Source organism: Antechinus flavipes, chromosome 3, assembly GCF_016432865.1.
Source record: "Antechinus flavipes isolate AdamAnt ecotype Samford, QLD, Australia chromosome 3, AdamAnt_v2, whole genome shotgun sequence".
Classification (NCBI taxonomy): domain Eukaryota; kingdom Metazoa; phylum Chordata; class Mammalia; order Dasyuromorphia; family Dasyuridae; genus Antechinus; species Antechinus flavipes.
Window position 1 is genome coordinate 34,922,265 of NC_067400.1, and position 21,166 is coordinate 34,943,430.

Below are 21,166 nucleotides of genomic sequence, written 5' to 3' on the forward strand. Positions count from 1 at the left end.
TAAGAAATGACCAGCAGGATGAATACAGAGAGGACTGGCGAGACTTACATGAACTGATATTAAGTTAAATGAGCAGAACCAGGAGATCATTATATACCTCAACAATGATACTGTATGAGGATGTATTCTGATGGAAGTGGATTTCTTCTACAAAGAGATCTAACTCAGTTTCAATTGATCAAGGATGGACAGAAGCAGCTACACCCAAAGAAAGGACACTGGGAAATGAATATAAACTACTTGCATTTTTGTTTTTCTTCCTGGGTTATTTATACCTTCTGAATCCAATTTTCCCTGTGCTACAAGAGAACTTTTCTCTTGTATCTAGGATATACTGTAACCTATTTAACATGTATAGGACTGCTTACCATCTGGGGGAGGGGGTGAAGGGAGGGAGGGGAAAAATCGGAACAGAAGTGAATGCAAGGGATAATGCTGTAAAAAATAACCCTGGCATGGTTTCTGTCAATAAAAAGTTATTTTAAAAAATAATGCTCATTATGATGAAAATCCATTTAGAATATCTTTGAACTGCTAAATGGTGAATGTGTTCACTCAGTGAACTAACACCTCTTATATGCCCCATCTTTCTAATAGAGATAATCCTTTACCTAGCTAGCTAGCTTCATGAACAAATCTCTTGTGCTTTTGTTTCCTCATCTACCAAAAAAAATAATAATAATAGTATTTATATAGCAATTCAAATTTTCAAAGCACTTTAAACATATATCTTATTGAATCTTCAAAACAATCCTGTAACACAGGTGATATTATCCCCATTTTCATGATACATAAAGTGAGACAATAAAAATTTATCTTTTAGTAGTAGTAATAATAGCCAGCATTTATATAACATTTTAAGGTTTGCAAAGGACTTTACAAATATTAGTTCAGATGATATTCATGACGCTGGGAGGCAGTTACTCAAATTAGCTCTGTTTTACAGATGACAAAACAGAGGTAGAATGATTAAGTAACCCTTACCTAGAATTATATAACAAGTAAGGGCCTAAGTCTGAAATTGAACTCAGATCTTCCCAACTCCAGTTTAAAATATTCTCCATTGGAATACCTTAGCTCCCTTGCCTGTTTATATATTTTAACTTCATTTCTAAATAAGACGTAAGTTCCTTGAGAGCTGATCATGGCTTTCATCTCTTGCTGTATCACTTTAAATAAAACTTTTAATAAATGCAATAAATTGGATTTAATGATATCAGTTTTTCTTCTTTGTCCCTTCCCGGTTCAATGTTTCTTATCTATGTCTTTGATGAAAGCATAAATGTCATTCACTTAACACCACTTGCCTTGCCAAAAAACAATTAAAAAAGCATAAATGGCACATTCATCCCATTTTCTGAGGGTGCTAACTGAGAGGAACACAAATGTGGTGAGCGGCAAAACTGATGCTAAAATCTCTGGATGGGCTAGAAAACAAATTGTCGGTTAAATCTCTTCTTCATTTTATTAATATATTTTGCTTAAACATAATATTATGGGACCATGAGATTGAGATCCAGAATTGAAAGGAAGCTTAGCAGTCAGCAAGTCCAACACTCTTACTTAGATTGGGAATAGTTAAGTGATAAGCAAAGGATTAGACAGCTAATGTGCATCAGAAACAGCATTTGACCAGGGTCTTCCTGATTCTGAATTCAGTACTCTGTCTACTACATCACACTGGGGCTCAGAGATCTTCTCTTGAAAATGGAGATGCTGCTACTGATGCTGCTAATGCTAATGATGAATAGCAACTACTTCCCAAAGTTGGTGTGAGGACCAAATGAGATAATGTATTTGTAAACTTTAAAACATTATATAAATGTGAGCTATTATTATTACGAATGTAATATCTTTTATACAATTTCTTATGCATAATTCATCAGGATATTGCAGTCTTTGAAAGAAGCTTCCTGATCACTCAAGAGAGTTTAGTTTAACAATCAAAACCATAACTTATGTTGATTGCATTTTAAAGTTTCAAAAAAAAAAAAAAAAGGGTGGAATGTGCTATTGTCCAGACTGTGCTATAGAGCTGGAGAGGCAAGCTGTAGAATTGTTCCATCCTAGACTCTTGCATGAAGAGCAGGAAGACATCTTAGAGATCAAGTCCAACTGTGTTCATTAACAAATGAGGAAACTGAGACCTAGAGAGCTCATGACATCACCTAAGCCATGTCAAAGATGGGATTTGGATCCAGAGTCCTTTAACTTCAAAACCAGTATTTGCTATTATCTTCAAAACCTCCTCACCTACTCTGAGCAGACAATAAAGATAAATAGTGAACCAGGCTTGGAACTGAGTGGAAGAGTCACATTTGAGAAGCTGAGATTGTTAGGTTGTCAATTGACCATTATTGGAATCCCAGGAAGGCATGGAGGGAAGAGAAATTAATAAATTCTAGGAAGTTTAGATAAGTTATTTGATGCTGGATCATGGAATGGAATAGAGGTATTTTTAACTTATTTTCATCATAATGAGTATAATCAGAATTAGGAGAAGGTGGGAGTATAAATCCCATCAGTGAAGACTTCACTATCTCTTAAGTTCTTGTCTATTTACTCTTGCAGACAATCCAAGTCAATTTATCACCAAGAACTTGTAAAGTGTTCCCTATATGTCATGCATCCAACACTTCTTCCTGACATAACTTTTAAAGGTCAATAGGTGAGTCCTTTTGGGATGTGATCAATGTTAGAATTTGTTTTGCTTGATTATGCATTTGTACAAGGGTTTTATTTTTCTTTTATTATAATCTGGAAGAGGGGAAGAAAAGAAAATAAATGCTTGTTATTTTAAAAAAGTTAAAAATCAGTGGTTGAATCATATGAGCTAGGCAGCTATAGGTGAGTTTTGAACTATTCTAACTTTTTTACTTTTTAATTTAAATTTTTTTAATTTAAATTTTTTTTTAATTTTTAAACTTTTAAATTTTTTTATATTTATTCTTGTGGATAATCCAAGTCAATCTATCACCAAGCACTTGTAAAGTGTTCCCTATATTCCATGCATCCAACACTTCTCCCTGACAAACTTTTAAAGGTCAATAGGTGAGCCATTTTGGGATGTGATCAGCATTAGAATTTGTTTTGCTTTAAAAATCAGTGGCTGAGTGCTACTACTGGGCTTATATCCCAAAGAAATACTAAAGAAGGGAAAGGGACCTGTATGTGCCAAAATGTTTGTGGCAGCCCTGTTTGTAGTGTCTAGAAGCTGGAAATTGAATGGATGTCCATCAATTGGAGAATGGCTGGGTAAATTGTGGTATATGAATGTTATGGAATATTATTGTTCTGTAAGAAATGACCAGCAGGATGAATACAGAGAGGACTGGCGAGACTTACAAGAACTGATGCTAAGTGAAATGAGCAGAACCAGGAGATCATTATACACTTCGACAACGATATTGTATGAGGACATATTTTGATGGAAGTGGATTTCTTTGACAAAAAACCCTGACTATCAATTGATAAACGATGGACAAAAGCAGCTACACCCAAAGAAAGAACACTGGGAAACGAATGTGAACTATCTGCATTTTTGTTTTTCTTCCCGGGTTATTTATACCTTCTGAATCCAATTCTCCCTATGCAACAAGAGAACTGTTCGGTTCTGCAAACATATATTGTATCTAGGATATACTGCAACATATCCAACATATAAAGGACTGCTTGCCATCTAGGGGAGGGGGTGGAGGGAGGGAGGGAAAAAAATCGGAACAGAAACGAGTGTCAATATAAAGTAATTATTAAATAAAAATTTTTTTAAAAAATAAATTTAAAAAAATAATTAAAAAATAAAAATAAAAAATAAAAATCAGTGGCTGAGTGCTACTACTGGGCTTATATCCCAAAGAAATACTAAAGAAGGGAAAGGGACCTGTATGTGCCAAAATGTTTGTGGCAGCCCTGTTTGTAGTGTCTAGAAGCTGGAAATTGAATGGATGCCCATCAATTGGAGAATGGCTGAATAAATTGTGGTATTTGAATATTATGGAATATTATTGTTCTGTAAGAAATGACCAGCAGGATGAATACAGAGAGTCTTGGAGAGACCTACATGAACTGATGCTGAGTGAAGTGAGAAGAACTAGGAGATCGTTCTACACGACAACAACAATACTGTATGAGGATGTATTCTGATGGAAATGGATTTCTTCAACAAAGAGATCTAACTCAATTCCAATTGATCAATGATGGACAGAAGCAGCTACACCCAAAGAAAGAACACTGGGAAATGAGTGTAAACTGTTCGCATTTTTGTTTTTCTTCCCAGGTTATTTTTACCTTCTGAATCCAATTCTCCCTGTGCAACAAGAGAACTGTTCGGTTCTGCACACATATATTGTATCTAGGATATACTATGACCTATTTAACATGTGTAGGACTGCTTGCCATCTGGGGGAGGGGATGGAGAGAGGGAGGGGAAAAGTCAGAACAGAAGTGAGTTCAAGGGATAATGTTGTAAAAAATTATAATTATTTTTTTAAGTCAAAAAAAATGAAATGAAAATCAGTGGCTGAACCATATGAGCTAAATAATTACAGATGAATTTTGAATTATATCCTCAGAAAAGTATCCACATTGGTGACCAGGTCCACTGGTGAATTCTCTCATACTGTTATAAGTGTTATAAGTGGGAATCAGGAAATACTAATCTCTAAAGTCTCAAAATTTCAAGTTGTCCTGATACATATACAAAATAACACACAATAAGTACATAATACAGAAACAAGCCACGGGTTCTTCTAGGTTGTAGTGAGGTGAAAAGTGTACAGAATTTGAAGTTAAGGAATGCAAGTTTGTATCCTAGTTCTGCCACTTACTAGCCATTGTAAATTTGTTAGTAGCAAATCGGGCAAATTACTTAATGTTGCTGGACCTCAGTTTTTTCATTAATAAAATAAGAGATCTGGCATAAGACGAGTCCCTTTCAAACTAACAATCTATGCTCTTCTGGTTATACGGGAGCAATGTCATCATTACAGGAGAGGGCCAGGTTGGGAAGGGCTTTCTGGAGAACATATGAGATCATCCAAAAAAGATAATACAAGATAATAGCATGTGAATGTAAATTGTGAGAACAGGGATTGGGTTTACATTTCTTTTTTTTTTTTTCCCTGAGGCAATTGGGGTTAAGTGACTTGCCCAGGGTCACATAGCTAGGAAGTGTTAAGTGTCTGAGACCAGATTTGAACTCAGGTCCTCCTGACTTCAGGGCTGGTGCTCTAGCCACTGCACCACCTAGTTGCCCCTGGTTTACCTTTCTTTGTATTGGCTCATAGTAAGAACTTAGCAACTGGCAGTTGATGATTGATGCCTTATAGTAGAGGTAATTGTTTAGCAACAAGATGTCCACAACTCACATCCCCCAAGTCGCTGCCTCTTCCTCCTTAGAGAGCCAACTTTCCCTGAAATCTTTGGAGTCTTGACAGGAAGGATCAGCTTGTCTGGCCCGGAGTGACTGACTATATCCAGGATTTTATTGGTACTGCCGGCCTCCTCCTTCCTTCTCTCCCATCACTGGGAGACCCATTTCTGCTCCGGGAGATGAGGCAGCAACTGTACTTAAAGTAGCCAGGCAAAGGAAACGGCAATTAGTCAGAATTGACCAGGGGATTGTGCAGATCTCCAGGTCATTACCCGAGTCAGATACTTCAGCTTGGCAGCCTCCTTATTAAGCAGCTTCTCAGCAGTTTGGAGCTGCAGGAGGATACCAAATTACTGGGTGATGTGGCAGGAATTCCTGGCTCTTCTCCTTGTATTGGAATTTAATTTCTGTCTTAAATAAATCGCACTCTCTAAAGGGGTTGACAGGACCTGGGCCATTAAATGAGGGGGAAAAAACCAGGAAACCTAATTATCAGCTCAAAAGATATGCAGGGACAGCTCTGGCTGGCAAGGAAGGTGTGATATCTGTCTGGAGGAGATTTCTGCACTCTGACTGTGTCTAAGAGGCAGCAGCTAATGTAATTATTTTCCTTCAAGCATCATGTCTTCAAAGAGTGGCATTTAAAGTGGTCAGGGAGTGAATTAGGGAAAAGAAGTTGCAAGCTTTATACAGACATCATCAAAAAGAGATCAGGGGGTGCTGACAAAGAGGTCAGTCCTCAGAACCCAGTTGTTGGTCACTCAGACATGCGACCTTTGTGAGAAGGGCACAGGTAGCCCTTTCTCAGGAAGGTGGGGGAGGAAGATGCTGGCAGTAATAAGAGTCTCAAGCTCAATTACATTTGCTTTTCTGCTGAAATAAAGGTTTCCACTAACATGAAGCAATTTTCTGAGAGAAGAGGGTTACTTGTCCTTTTAAGCACAAGTTCTTATCTATAAGGGTGATAGCCATTTCATTCTCTATGTAAAAGTAACCAGGGTGGATTATTGTTGCCCCAATGTGCAGATATGTAGAGGGTAATGATAGCACTTGGATTCGTTTGGCAGCTAGAAATCCCCGAGCTTAGCTCAGTTAGCAGGAATAATTAACACAAAGAATTCCCAAATGACAACTTCCTCTCTGTCTCAGAATAGTTGCACACCAAGTGAACATATCTCTGGTCTAGCTTCATGCTGGTCCTCCTCTTCCAAAGTCTCATTCTTTTTTTCTTTCTTCCGTCCTTTATTTCATCCTAATTTTTGCCTTCCTCCCCATTTTCTTTTTCCCTTCCTCTCTCCCCTCTTTCCTTCTCAATTCCTCTCCTTCTCTCCTTTCCCCCTTCTTCCCCATCTCCTCCTTCCTTCTTCATCCCTCCTTCTTTCTCCCCCTTTTCCTTTCTCCTTTCCTTCCTCCCTCTTCTCCTCCTTTTCCTCTCCTTCTTTCTCCCCTTTTTCCTTTCTCCTTTCCTTCCTCCCTCTCTCCTTCTCCTCCTTCCCCTTCTTTCCTTTTTCCTTTCTCCTTTCTTTCTTCCCTCCCTTCTTCCCTGCTTTTTTCTTTTCCATCTTTCTTTTTTTCTCCTTAAGTACTATTACGATAGGCCAGTTATTATGCTAGATTCTGGAGATATAAAAATAAAATCCTAATCACTTTTGCCCTAGAGGAGTTTACATTATTTTCAACAAAAGCAATAATCTCTTATTGTCCCAGGGCCTTTGTTTATAGAGATCAATGTCCCAAACTTTCTGTCTTTCCTCAAAGAAATCTCCCACTGCATTTGGAGTCTTATGTCCCAGAGTCCCTCATACTCCAGCTTGACAGAATTTGTCTTCAAAGGACTTTTAAAGGACTGTTTTGTCTCTCTTTCATGGAGCAACAAGATTACTAGTTATGTTCCATTCCTTACTGTAGCGAAGAAGACAGAACTCTGGCCTAAAAGTCAAGACTTGGGTTCAAGCCTTCGTTGCCCAACTTATTAGTTGACATTGAGCTCCAAAGAAGTAAAACAACTTGCTCAGTGTCCTCAACTTTGAAATAAAATAGTTAAATTATAAAAGCTGTAAGATCTCTTTCATTTCTGAAGCCTATGATCTTAATCTATAGGGATCACTATATAGTTAAACATTCCTTTTGTGGGGTTCCTTTACCTGAATCAACTTTGACAACTTCTACTCAGATCACAGTAATCCAAGGAGTGTTCTGCAGAAAGAATCCAGCCCAGAGATAGACTTGAAGAAACTTACATATAAGAATATTGCACTTGACCTTCATAAGGAGGATGAAGCTACAAAACTACCTTCAGAGCTTCTGGTCTTCCTTTGCTCTTGAAGGATTCCTTGAAGCAGAAAAAAAAATTTGGTGGCCTTTTCCTTCTAATGTCCCACTCTGGCTCCTTTTTTCTCTAGTAAACAGCATGGAAAAGTATGGGCTTCCATTGCCCTAGAGAACATTCTGTGCAAATAGTCAAAGACATACCTAGCATTCAGGCACAGAACCCAAATGATATCCCAATGTTTATGCAAGAGGGACTACTCTTCCAGGGGGCTTGACTCAAGCAACATGAAGAACCCATAATTAAAGCCACCCATTTTGACAAGAGAGAAAGCAACCACTCACTCCTCCATTCAGCTTATGTTTCCTAAGAGCTCCAAGAGATGAAAGTCAAACATGGAAGGATATTTTAAAGATGAAGAAAATCTGATCCCTTCCTAACAGGAGCTCAACATTTAAAATAGCAGCTACTGAAACACAGCTAAAATGAGATCCACTAGAAAAGCAGGAGGGTCACAGAATCCTAGAATTAAAATTGGAAGGGATGCCAGATATCATCTAGTCCAACCTTCCCATTTCACAGAAGAGGAAGTTGAGTCTCCAGAAGGGCAAGATCACAAAGTAAATGCCAGAGTTGATTTGAATCCAGTTCTTCTGACCTTAAATCTAATCTATTTTTCTACTGAGTCTGAAAAATTGATAATTATGTAGAATATTCAGGTCCTAAATTATGATAGAGTGAGAACTGGAGAAAATTGTAAAAAATCATCTAGGTCTAGAGGTGTGATAAATCAAAGTCAATAGCAAAGCAAGGTAGTTTGAATACAAAGCTAGCATTCTTTCCACTATTTACTTGCAAGTACCTTATGTATTTAATAAAATCCTGAGGAGGTATTATTCTCTTGTAATGTAAGGAAAGGAAATGTAATGTAAAGGCTCAGAAAGGAGATGCGACTCTACACCCAACATTGTTTCCACAGTAGGTTTGCAAAACGACTCACATCCATTACCTCATTCAATTCTCAGTCCATTCCTGGGAGGAGAATATTATGATCCCCAGTTTTACGGATGAGAAAACTGAGGTCCTGAGAAAAGTGATTTGCAAATAGTGTCAAAGGCAAAATTCAATCCTAGGTTCCTAGACTTGTCCAAGATGACAAATCTACCAGTGAGGGGGAAAATCTCAAAAGATCTAAAAGTTTGTATTTTGGGGGTAGGAAAATAGGGTCGAACTGAAACTACTGGGGAATTATGAAAGTGAGTTGTACACAAGAGACAGGTAGGTGACAATGCCCACTGATGTTCCTACTCTCTTCTCAGGAAAAAAAAATATATTTCTCTTTTAGATCCTAAAGCTCCCAATCGGCCATACTTCCAAGTGGCAGTTTGGAAAAGCTGCTTGTATTTCCCATTCCCGTGACATCCCATCATGTCCCTTTTCAAGCAGAAATGAAAGACAAGGAAGGACATCCACAATTCCAGCTTGCTTCTTCTCTTGTCTTTTTCTTTCAGTAAACCCAGCCCATGGATGTTTCCCCACTCCTCAACAGAAAACTACAAATCAAAGCCGCCCTTCAGATGTTCTATACAAGAAGCTGTGTGGGTGGGGAAGGAACATTTCTTGTAAAGAAAGCCCTCCCTTGTCAGTAAATGGATGCTAATGGTAGCTCCCTATTAAACTATCTTCCCTTTCGAAAACTTTCATCCCTCCCATAGATAGATAATTTTTTGATGAAAGTTTTGCTATTTAAGTGGCCGCCAGCAGGTTACAAGCTAGTATGATTGCAATTTTCAGGATTCCATAAATCACTCACAGATTGACAAGCTTTGTAATGGAAAAAGCTCCAAATTGGCATCCCATCTTTTGATTGGGAGTAGAAAACTTGATCTTATGACATGCTCCCCAGTTGTGTCTCAGGGCCTTGGGCAAACATCCTTCCAGTATAGGATGACAGAGGTAGACTCATCTCAAAGGGTACCACATGAATGGTGAGGAGGAACAAAATACTATGAATTAGTTTGAAGGTTGGGATTCATAAATGCTAACAGAGAAAACTTCCATTTCTCCTCCAAATTTTTAAATATTTTAAAATATTATCTAGAGAAGAGTCCATAGGCTTCATCTGAAAAAAATAAACAAACAAAAAAAAAAAAACACACCACAGTCAGGGTTGAGATCCCTTTCCCTAGAGAGAGCTGTTTCACTAAGGTTTTTTTGAATTTGTTCCAAACATGGAATGATTTTTAAGTTAATATAGCCTTAAAGAACACAAAATCAACATAAAATTTGAGAATAAGAAGGAAGTTTGGTGGTCATCCAGGTAGATTATACACCAAAGCAATCCCCATGATGACATGTAAGACAAGTATTCATTCTGCTTAAAGATGCTCAAGCTGAGGAAACCCCCGCTTTTTATGGACATTCTAACTATGGAACAAGGTGACTGGGTACAATTTTTTTTTTACCATTAAGGAAAGGGGAGCTCAGAGAGGCAAAGTCATTAGCTAGTTTCAATTAATGGTAGAGCCAGAGATTATCTCCCAAAACAAGTCCTTTTCCAATGAATATAAGTAGTAATATTCCACTTTGGTTTGTATTTATGTTTTTAAAAAAATCTTACAGTTGGAAAGGATCTCAGAGGTCATATAGGTCAACCCATACCTGAACAAAAATTTCCTCTACATCATTTCTATCTTCAATTCGGGCATTTATGGAAGACCTCTAGTGGGATTTTAGGAGATTCATCTCCTTCAAGTCACTGAGTCCATGAAAAGCCCTTGTAGACTTTAATCTCTATCAAGACTGAGGAAAGCCATGCCTCTTGAAAAAGGGTCCCATTTATTCTTTTATTTTTTTTGCTGAGGCAATTGGGGTTAAGTGACTTGCCCAGGGTCACACAGCCAGAAAGTATTAAATGTCTGAGGCCAGATTTGAACTCAGGTTCTCTTGATTTCAGGGCTGGTGCACTGTCCACTGTACCACCTAGCTGCCTCCCCCATTCATTCTTGTAAGGAGGATTGATGCTTAATCTTTAAAAGAAAAGAGAAAAAAGAAAAAAAGAAAAAGTATAACTAGAAAAGCCCTGAAGTTGAAGCCAGAGTGTCCAACTTCAAAATCCCCATATAATTTACTGTTTATGGGACCTTGGGGAAATCATCTAATTACTCTCTAACTCTGTTTCATCATCTGTAAAAATTAGTGGTTTTGACCAGCAGTTCTCAAACTTTCTGGCTTCTGGATCTATTTATACTCTTAAAAAATTATTGAAGACCTTGCAAAGAGCTTCTATGTATGTATATGCATAGGTGACTATAAGTATCTGCTATATTAGCAATTAAAATCTCTTAGTATTACTATAAAAACTATTTTGCCTCACGATTTCCCTTCCACAAATGAACTAAATGTACTAATGTACATTTTGAATCACTGAAATGGTCTCTGAGGTCCTTTCCAATTCTAAACCTACAATCCCATGACCTTAACACAAGTTGCTCTATGGGCTAATCTATAGGGAAACAAGGTAAAGATTGACATTAGGATAATGAGAAAAATAAAGTTACTGTCTTAAAATACATAATAAATTATGTAAAGATACATGAAGAGCCCAACTCAGTTTGTTAATAATTGGCTACATTCCAGGCACTTTACTAGGTGCTGGACATGCCCTCTAAAACACAGGATCATAGACCTCAAGCTGGAAGGGACCTCAAGGACCATTAAGTCCAAAAGCTTCATTTTTACAGATGGGTAAAATGACACAGGGATGTGCTGGTAAATGTTTAGTTACTTGCTCTTTTAGAAAATGTACATATGACTTAAATTTACCAAAAACAACAATTAACATTTTCTACAGCACTCTTAAGGCAAGACAATCAAAAAAACAATAAATCAAGCCCTCATTGATAGAATTTGCTGGTTTCCAAGATATAAATGCAAACATTGAAAATTTAAAAATCAATTCTGGAAAACTGATTAGAGATGACTCCAACACATGCTTGAAACTGAGAAGGTAGGAGGTTTTTACATGTCATACTCCAAACTGGTCTTCAAAAAGCTTATATTCTATAAACAGTAATTCCCAGAATTCAACTTGCTAGGACTTAAGCAATTGATCTCCTCTTACTACATGCTTGCTGTAGAACAGGAACCACTACTCTAATTTGGAGGCTTTCCTACAAACATCTTAAGAAGAATTCCAGTGGATATTAATTCTCCCTGCTTTGGGGGCTCAGGATATTGAAGAGTATAACTTTATTTGAATGGTGGAAGAGAGAATAATGGATCACAAGTCCACAGATCTGTCACTGGAGTGTATGTTAGACACGATCGAGTTAAATGCCCTCTTATATTATGTGTAAGGAAATTGGGGCACAGAGAAGTTAAGTGACTGGCCCAAGATCACACAAATAGTAAGAGTTCTAGGGATCCAAAGCCAGGTCTTCCTGACTCCAAATACAGTAATACTTTATCATTTAAGCCAGGTTTTCTGCTTTTTAAAACATAGAATGTTGGGGCAGAAAAAATTGCACGACCAAGAAAGGGAAAGAGAGGAGTATTCTCATTCTATGTCAGGTTATACCAGAGGGAATATCAGGAAAAGCAGATAATTCAAAGGGAAAACAAGCTCAGACAACATACCTGTCCCTAACGAGTATTAAGAACTCATAGAAAGTGGTATCCTCTCCACCGCTTGTATTGTAGTTTGTAAGGGAGTTTTTACATCATCATGCATCTCAGTCATACTTCCCAATATCCCAAGCTCTATGGATTCCAAATATCATAGATTTGGAACTAGGAGGGATCTTTGAAGACATCTAATACATCGAGTTGAATTTTCTTAGATACCACAGGACTAGGTTAATTGGGATCCATGCAGGTGAATGACCTATTTCAAATAGAGAAGCTCAATATTGATCCTCCCAAAATAAATATATGATTATAACCTGGACATCGTTTACTCCAAGTCTTCATTTGACTTTGGTCTTAGAATGGAGTATTCTGGTTCCTTTTTTCTGACCATTTTTAATGGTAATTGACCCAAGAGAGAAATGTTAGGAAGGAAAGGAGACAGGTGTCCTCTGCCCCCTTATCCAATAATAAAGCTGCCATCAACACTAATTATGACTCCTAGGCAAGATTATGTCTAGATTCATTTTCTCTAGGAATTAATTTAAAGTGACCTACATTTCTACACACTTATTATTTCTGCTACTAGTTTATCAATTCAAAGGCAGTTTTGCTTTGTAGGGAATGGGAAAACAATGGAATGAAACTTCTTTCCCTAAAACCCACAACCACATCACAAAATCAAAATTTGTTTTGCCTATATAAAAAGTCAAGATGGTAACATGTTTTGACTCTATCCAAGTTGTAGTGATCAGGGAGATGTAACTTCATCTAGATTAATGTGGAAGAAAATATACAGACTTTACAATTCATATGGAACAAGATGGAAACCATTGTTAATTTGTTAAATATACTTGCTTGTAATTTACAAGTCAGAGGATGAATTTATTATAAGAAAAACTTATCACAGAGGGAGGAGAGTACAATATTAACCTCAGAATATGAAGTACATTTTCTATCTATGCTCCCAGTCCCACTTTTTTATTTGCATTATGTAACTTACTTTTACACTACATAATTTTATTTTTTCACATAATGGCCATAAGATTTTATTTCAGGAAATTTGAATGTAATTTTTATTAAGATCTGTAATTAAAAATAAAACCATTCAATTCATGAATATGATTTATTTTACAGGATTGATGAATGTCCTTTCAAGGACATTTTAGTTGTTTTAGTTGTTTACATACCATACTTTTTCAGTGCACACTATCAAATAATAATAATCAATATTCATATGATGATTTAAGACTTGCAAAGTGCATTAGAGATGCTAGAGCATTTGAGCATCCCAACAGTCTTGTGAGTGTACATGCTATCAATATCATCAACCCAGTACATGTGTGAAGTGCGTTGAAAATTTTAAAGTGTTTTATAAATATTATCTATGCTGCAATGGAAATGAACTTAAATAGAAATAGAGACCACTAAATCTACATGATGATCCTTGAGGACCTCAAATTGACTTAGAAATCCACACATTAACATTATCCATATTCTATTCTGTATTTATTTTGTTAAAGCTTTCCTAATTACATTTTAATTTGGTTCCTGACACTCTCGGGAGTGTTGAGGTTATGTGTTTGACATCTCTGGTACTCTATAACTTAATTATGCTCACATAGATCTCTCTATTTTCCTTTGATCTTCCCTAGAAAATAAAAATGAACAATAATAGGTATTACAACTCTAAGAAAATTAAAGCTCACAGGACAAGAGAAACTAAAACTCAGGGTGTTAGGTTATTTGCCCAGGAATACACAGCTAATAATTACCAAAGGAGGGGTATGAACCCACAACTTCTTGATTGTAAGACCAATTGTTCTATCTGCTATGCTGCATTGCCTCTCTGTGATCTAGAGAGAATTGGGTCTGTGTATGGGAATACTTTTGCTGTCTAAGGTCTTCATCACCCAAAGAGTAACACAGGTGAGCTATTTTCATTGCAGCACAAAATTTTAAATTGAAATAATATTTGGGTCTACATGCTAATCACCTATGTTTCTATCATACTTTCATCCAGCAAGCATTTCATCAATAAACCCCTAGGCGTAGAGCACTGTGCCCTAGCATTGGGGTTACAAGTCTTAACAGGTCATGGTTCCTGATCTCATTGTACTTTGTTAAGGTAATATGAGCAAATAAAAGTGGCTATAAAACATCACCTTGAATAATATGTATATCAGAGAAGTGCAAAGTCAAAGAGTTTGTCAGATCCAGGGGACTAGAAGGAAGCTCTTTACCAATTAATGGAATCAGAGAAGGCTTCCTCCAAGCAGCAGTATTCCATCTGGGCTATGAGGGAAGAATGAGAATACAATACCCAAGCAAGGGCAGACATGGCATTTCAGGAACAAATCACCAAGTAAAGAAAAGCATAGAAGCCAGAAAGTACAAAGCATGTTTGGAGAACTGTGAAGTATATATAGTACTCAATGAAGAGTAATATGAAAGAAAGCTTGAAAAGTAAGGTGGTGATAGCTTGAGAACGGCCTTGAATACCTAGCAAGGAGCTAAATTGGCCATTTATTTTTATCAAGTTTCCCAGAGGGTCCCAAGGATAGATGTGATTAAGATGAATAAGGCCTGAAGATGGAGTGAATAAAATGGCACTTGTTACATAAGGACAATCCCATCACTGAACTCATCTTCCTTATCCTCAAATTTTTGCCATTTATCATAACTTCAGAAAAAACTGGCATCTGTGGACTAGCCTGATATCCATAAATAGATAAGTACCCATAGCTTACCTGTTCCTATTCTTCTGCAATCAAATATTAATTGTAAAACAGACAAGGCTCATGGCATTGCAATGCTTTTCAAATTGGGCCAGTTCTATTAGAACTTTTATTTTGTCCATCTTACAAACTACTCATATTACTCCTTTATCTCCCCCATCACCTCTGAACTATTAGAGGGGAAGGTACAAGAGGGTCGAGATGTATTCAGGCCCCAGATCCAATGGAGTAAATGGAATTAAATCTGAATAATCCAGACCATGATACAATAAAAATTATATTCAATAAAGGCCAAGGAAAGATAGACTAAAAACCAATTAGAAATTAAATAATTAATTTAAAGAATGAGTGGGTCAAAAAATAAGTCACAAAAATAATCAATAATTTCATCTAAAGAATGACAATAATGAGACAACATACCAAAAACTAGAGGATACAGCTGAAGCAGTTCTTAGGGAACTTTTATATCTCTAAATAGTTACATGAATAAAATAGGGAAATAGGAGATCAATGAATTAGGCATGTAACTTAAACTAGAAAAAGAACAAAATAAAAACCCTCAATTAAATACCGAATTAGAAATTCTGACACTCAAAAGGTGAGATTAATAAAATTGAAACTAAAAAAAAAAAATACTATTGAATTAATAAAACTAAAAGTTGGTTTTATGAAAAAAAAAGATATATAAATTTGTGGTTAATTTAATTAGAAAAAGTGTAGAGGGCTGACACTCTGAAAAAGATGTGCCTGAATCAGACAAGAGAGCACTTAAGGCTAATTACCTATTCGGTATAAGATAATGGCTCTATCAGCATATATTTAGATAATGGCTCTTCTCACCATTGGTGCTTGCTGAATATTTGGTAGTAAGATAATCATAGGCAAGGAGTGGAGGGCTAAGGGAGAGAAGTCAGGCGGCAGGACAAGGAGAAGAGAGACTGGAGACTCCAGACTCCAGAATCCAGGATACATCTTTGGCAAGCCACATGGCAGCTTGCCTGCCTTCTTCACTTCTCCCCCTAAAGACCAAGGACTTTGATTTATTCTGACTCTGACTGATCCTGAGACTCTACAGGGAGCTAGCCCATACTTTATAAAAGAGGAAAGAAAAAAAAATTACTAGCATCAAAAATGAAAAGAGTAAACTACCACCAATGAAAAAGAAATTAAAGCAATAATTAGGAAATATTTTGACTAACTATATGCTAGCAAATCTTACAATCTAATTAAAATATATATATTGCTCAGATTAACAGAAAAGGAAATAAATAGCCCCATTTTAGAAAAAGAAATTGAACAAGTCATCAATGAACTTCCTATGAAAAAAATCTCCAGGGCCAGAGGGATTTACAAGTGAATTCTACCAAGCATTTAAAGAATAATTAATTCCAATACTATATAAACTATTTGGAAAAATAGATAAAGAAGGAGTCTTGACAATTTCCTTCTATGACACAAATATGGTACTGAGTACTAAACTGAGTACTAAACCAAGAAGGGCCAAAACAGAGAAAGAAAGTTACAGATGAATCTCCCTAATGAATATTGATGCAGAAATTTTAAGTAAAATATTAGCAAAGAAATTTCAATGATTTATCAGTAGGATAATACAATATGACCAAGTGGGATTTATACCAGGAATGCAGGGCTGGTTCAATATCAGGAAAACTACTAACATAATTGTCCATATCAATAACAAAACTAACAAAAATCATATGATTATCACATTATAATCTCAATAGATACAAAAAACGCATTTGACAAAATACAGCACCCATTCCTATTAAAAACCTTAAAGAGCATAGGAATAAAGGGAATTTTCCTTAAAATGACAAGCAGCATTTATCTAAAACCATCAGCAAGCATAATTTGTAACAGAGAGAAGATGTACACATCCCCAGTAAGATGGAGGGGTAAAACAAGAATGCCCATTACCAGTGCTATTATTCAATATCATGCTAGAAATGTTGACTTTAGCAATAAGAAAAGAAAAAGAAGTTAAAGGAATTAGAATAGGCAAAATGAGGAGATAAAACTATTGCTCTTTGCAGATGATATAGTTGGGAAATGCTAAAGAATCTTCCAGCTTTAGCAAAGTTTCGGGATATATATAGAACACACACACACATACACAATACACACACATACAAATCATCATCATTTCTATATATTACTGACAAAGCCCAGCAGCAAGAGATACAAAGAGAAATTCCATTTAAAATAACTGTAAACAAAATAAAACATTTGGATGTCTACCTGCCTAGACAAACCCAGGAACTATATAAACACAATTACAAAATACTTCTCATACAAATAAAGTTTGATTTTAACAACTGGAAAAATATCAATTACTCATGAGTAGGTTGAGCCAATATAATAAAAATGAAAATTCTACCTAAACATAAATCTGGCAAACTTCAGGAAAAGCTCAAAGTTTCTTGTGAAAATAACCATTCCATCACCCATTTTTATCATTTATTATGCCCTCTTCCTCATCCTCTTTTCTATCTCCTACTAGGCATTTAAAATAATCAATTTAAAACAATCCTCTTAAAAGATGATGTTATTTGGGAATGATGGGACTCTCATGGAAGCAGCTTTACTTTGGCTTACATGGAAGATAATAATTTTAAGGTGGACCTAATTTTTCTTATGTAAGAGAATTGTATAAATATATTTACATATATTGGATTTAACATATATTTTAACATGTTTAACATATATTGTTGAATCATTTACTATCTAGAGGAGGGGGTAGGAGAAGAAGGAGAAAATCTGAAACACAAAGCTATGCAAGAGTTGAACTTGAAAAATTATCCATGCATATGTTTTGAAAATAAAAAGCTTTTTTAAAAATTGGAGAAACCAAGGCAAATAATAATAATAATAATAAAAGGTACTGAAGTTATCCTTGAGACTTACTTGACTCAGGGAAGTAAAGACTAGGTCTTCAGGCATTCCTTCCCAATCACTGAAATACAAAACAGCCACAAGGATCTCTAGGTATTCTTTGAGTTGGACTAGAAGTCCACTATGGGAATTTCAGAAAAGGGAGATTAGTTCAGCTGAATCACCTCATAGCTTTCTTTATATATATTCTTGTTGAATATTATTCTCTGTTTATAGCCAAGTAATCTTTTGGCAACTATTGAATAAACTACATGTGTCTCACTTCCTTCCAATATTGGATTTAAATTCTAAGGATAGACAGTTGAGTAGAGCCTCACCCAGGACACAAACTAAGATTCTACCCTGCTGGAAAGGTTTTGAGTACAATCCCGTTACAGTCTCCTTTTTGAAAACCAGCCTGATTAATTTAAGTACATTTATTTGTCTATAGAAAATGCTATAGATCATGTTCAGGATCTGCAATGGACCCATTTGCTCAGATCAATTTTGGGGAAGTTGTCTCAAAACAGTTTTGTTTTTTTGAGTTTTTTTCTCTATTTTAAGTCTAAATAACAAAATTAAAGTAAAAAATAAATGGGTGGAACCAATCTTCAAAGTAAAACACTGCTGCCCTCAACTGGTTTGTTCTTTCTTTCTAATATAAAACAACAATTTCCCCGCGAAGATTCCTTAAGTCAAGTGGATACAATAACAAGAATTTGCTTCCAGTTTGCAATACTTCAGATATCATAATCAACGCTAATTGCTCCAAAGAAAGTCCATCATGATGAACCAGAATCCATGTAGTTTATAGAGCTTGGAATGAATAGTTTCTTCCTTTTACCACTCTTCCAAGAAATGACAATTAACTAAGTGGATGAAATGGATTGATATACAGATGAGGTTACAATCATATGTTTAATTATATCCTACTGAACTCAATCTCCTTTTCTCATTTAAACAATGATTCAAATACTGCAAGTAGCATAAAATGACATTTATACACTGAGTCAAAATACCTACTCATGAAGACAAAAAAAGTCTCATATCCTAGCACTGGAAGAGTAGTAACCAAGGCACATCAGTTGTTTTTTGTTGTTGTTGTTGTTGTTTGTTTTGTTTTGTTTTGCTGAGGCAATTGGGATTAAGTGACTTGCCCAGGGTCACACAGCTAGGAATATTTTCCCTAGATGAATAGAAGCTACTTGAGGATCAGGAATATTTTATTCTCATCTTTGAATCTCTGCTATTCAGCACTATGTCTGGTACATAGTAGGTATTTAATAAATGCTTACTTGACTAACCAGATAATTTTTATAAGACATATACAGTCAAGTGATGTCAAAGCAAGATCAATTCTATTTATCCAACCAAGCCTAAAGAATTAGGATAACCTAAAGGGGTAAAACAATTCTAGGGGCACCAATCTAAAGTAAAAATCCTCAAGAAGAGAAAAGGAATTTATGTCTTTTGTTGTCTTTCTATTACGGCACCTAATAGAGTTCTCACCACATAGTAGGTGCTTAATAAATGTTTACTGATTGATAGAAGAAATCTAGAAATACTCCTGTTTTCTTCTTTTTAGAACCCCACTCTAAAGTTTAATTGGATTGAGAAACTTCTAAAATGTTATAGTTTGACCAACCAATCAAAAAAAAAATTTTTTTTGGGGGGGGGAGGTTTAAGCCATATATTGTAGACACGAGAAATTAAATGCAATGACCAATATTAGAGTTAGACAGTATTGGTTACTACTGTGAATCAAGGCTTAAAAAAGAGAAGATTAAACTTTAATCTGAGATTTAAGGTGATATCTGGGGAGTCTACAAGGCAGGGCTAATAACTATCTACTGAGGGCCTAGTCCATGTTATGTTAGAAGGGACTAGCATTAAAAGATAAAGCATCAGATTTTTCTGGAATTTGCAGCCACAGACTCCAAGAGAGATCCATAGCAATAGTTACTATGACAGGTGCCAGAGAGCCTCTGCTGCTTTTTATTCAGGCCTTTTTCTATTGCCTACTTAGTCATTATAGATTTAAAGGCTCCTTTCCAATTTCTGGCCATGGCTCCCTCATTCATTACTCTTTGGGCAATTTCTTCTTTGAAAAGGGAAGAGTAGATGGGAAAGTTGCAAGTTTGGGATCATGAAAATCTTCCTAACAATGAAAAATGTCTGAAGAAGTGATAGGTTCCTTATCTTGAAAGTCTTCAAATAGAGCCTGGATGGCCATTTGTTGGAGACGTTACAGGAGGGACTATTGACAGGCACAAGATTGAGTAAATGTAAATGTGCTGAAGCCAGCTTGAACTGACTCAAGGGAGCCAATTATTAAATATTCAGAGTAAGCCTTTATACCTCAGAACTTAACAAATTCAACAAACCAAGACTTGATTTATTCATTTGTTGATTTCTAGACTTAAGAAAGTGATGGAGAAGATGTTATTAATGCAGATTAAATTTAAAAGTGTTACATAGGCACATTTTTTTTTAAAGTGCTGGTTGTTAAACATTTATCAGCACACTGCTGGATATAGATATTGATGTTCCTTCCCATTCTGAAATTCTATGATCCAGCTGACCCAATGTTTTGGGGGAGGAATAGAGAGTAAAGCTTCCTTTGATTTTTCTTCTCAGAAGCCCCATAGCCACCTGATTTAAAATTACAGAGAAGAATTTAAAAAAAAAACATAACATTTACTTTTTTCCCCTTGCCTACACACTTTCCTTGCGATTGCTGTTCTCTTCTGTCACTGTCCTGGCACCCTACCTGAGGTGTCACCTTTCATTCTTCCTGTCCTCCAATTACCTGAACAATTAGCTGACTGTGATTATCTCTGTCCAGAAGTCTCTAAAATATTGCAAGCCCCAGTCACTCACTAATATTAGTAACAGATTTAATCTCAAGTATCCTTTTGTATTTTCATAGATTATGAAGAGGAATTTATACAGGATGAGACAGGGTGCTTCTTTTCCTATTAAAATGAGTATAAATAGCTTATGAAAGATTGTTCTCTATAACAATTTGCATAACAAATACACTTCATAAGGAACTGCATAATATACACCCAGTATTATAAACTCATGAATACTCTGGATAATTAAGTAGAGTACAGAATATAAATAGACCCAGAAAATTTAAATAATTTTGCTAAAGTTTATTTGTAAATCGAAGCCTGAGAATTGGGAGGAGGAAGGGGTGTTTTTATTGTTTTATTATCCATAGAACAAGAGATAAATGTAAAGTTGGAAGGGACCTTAGAAGCCTTCTAG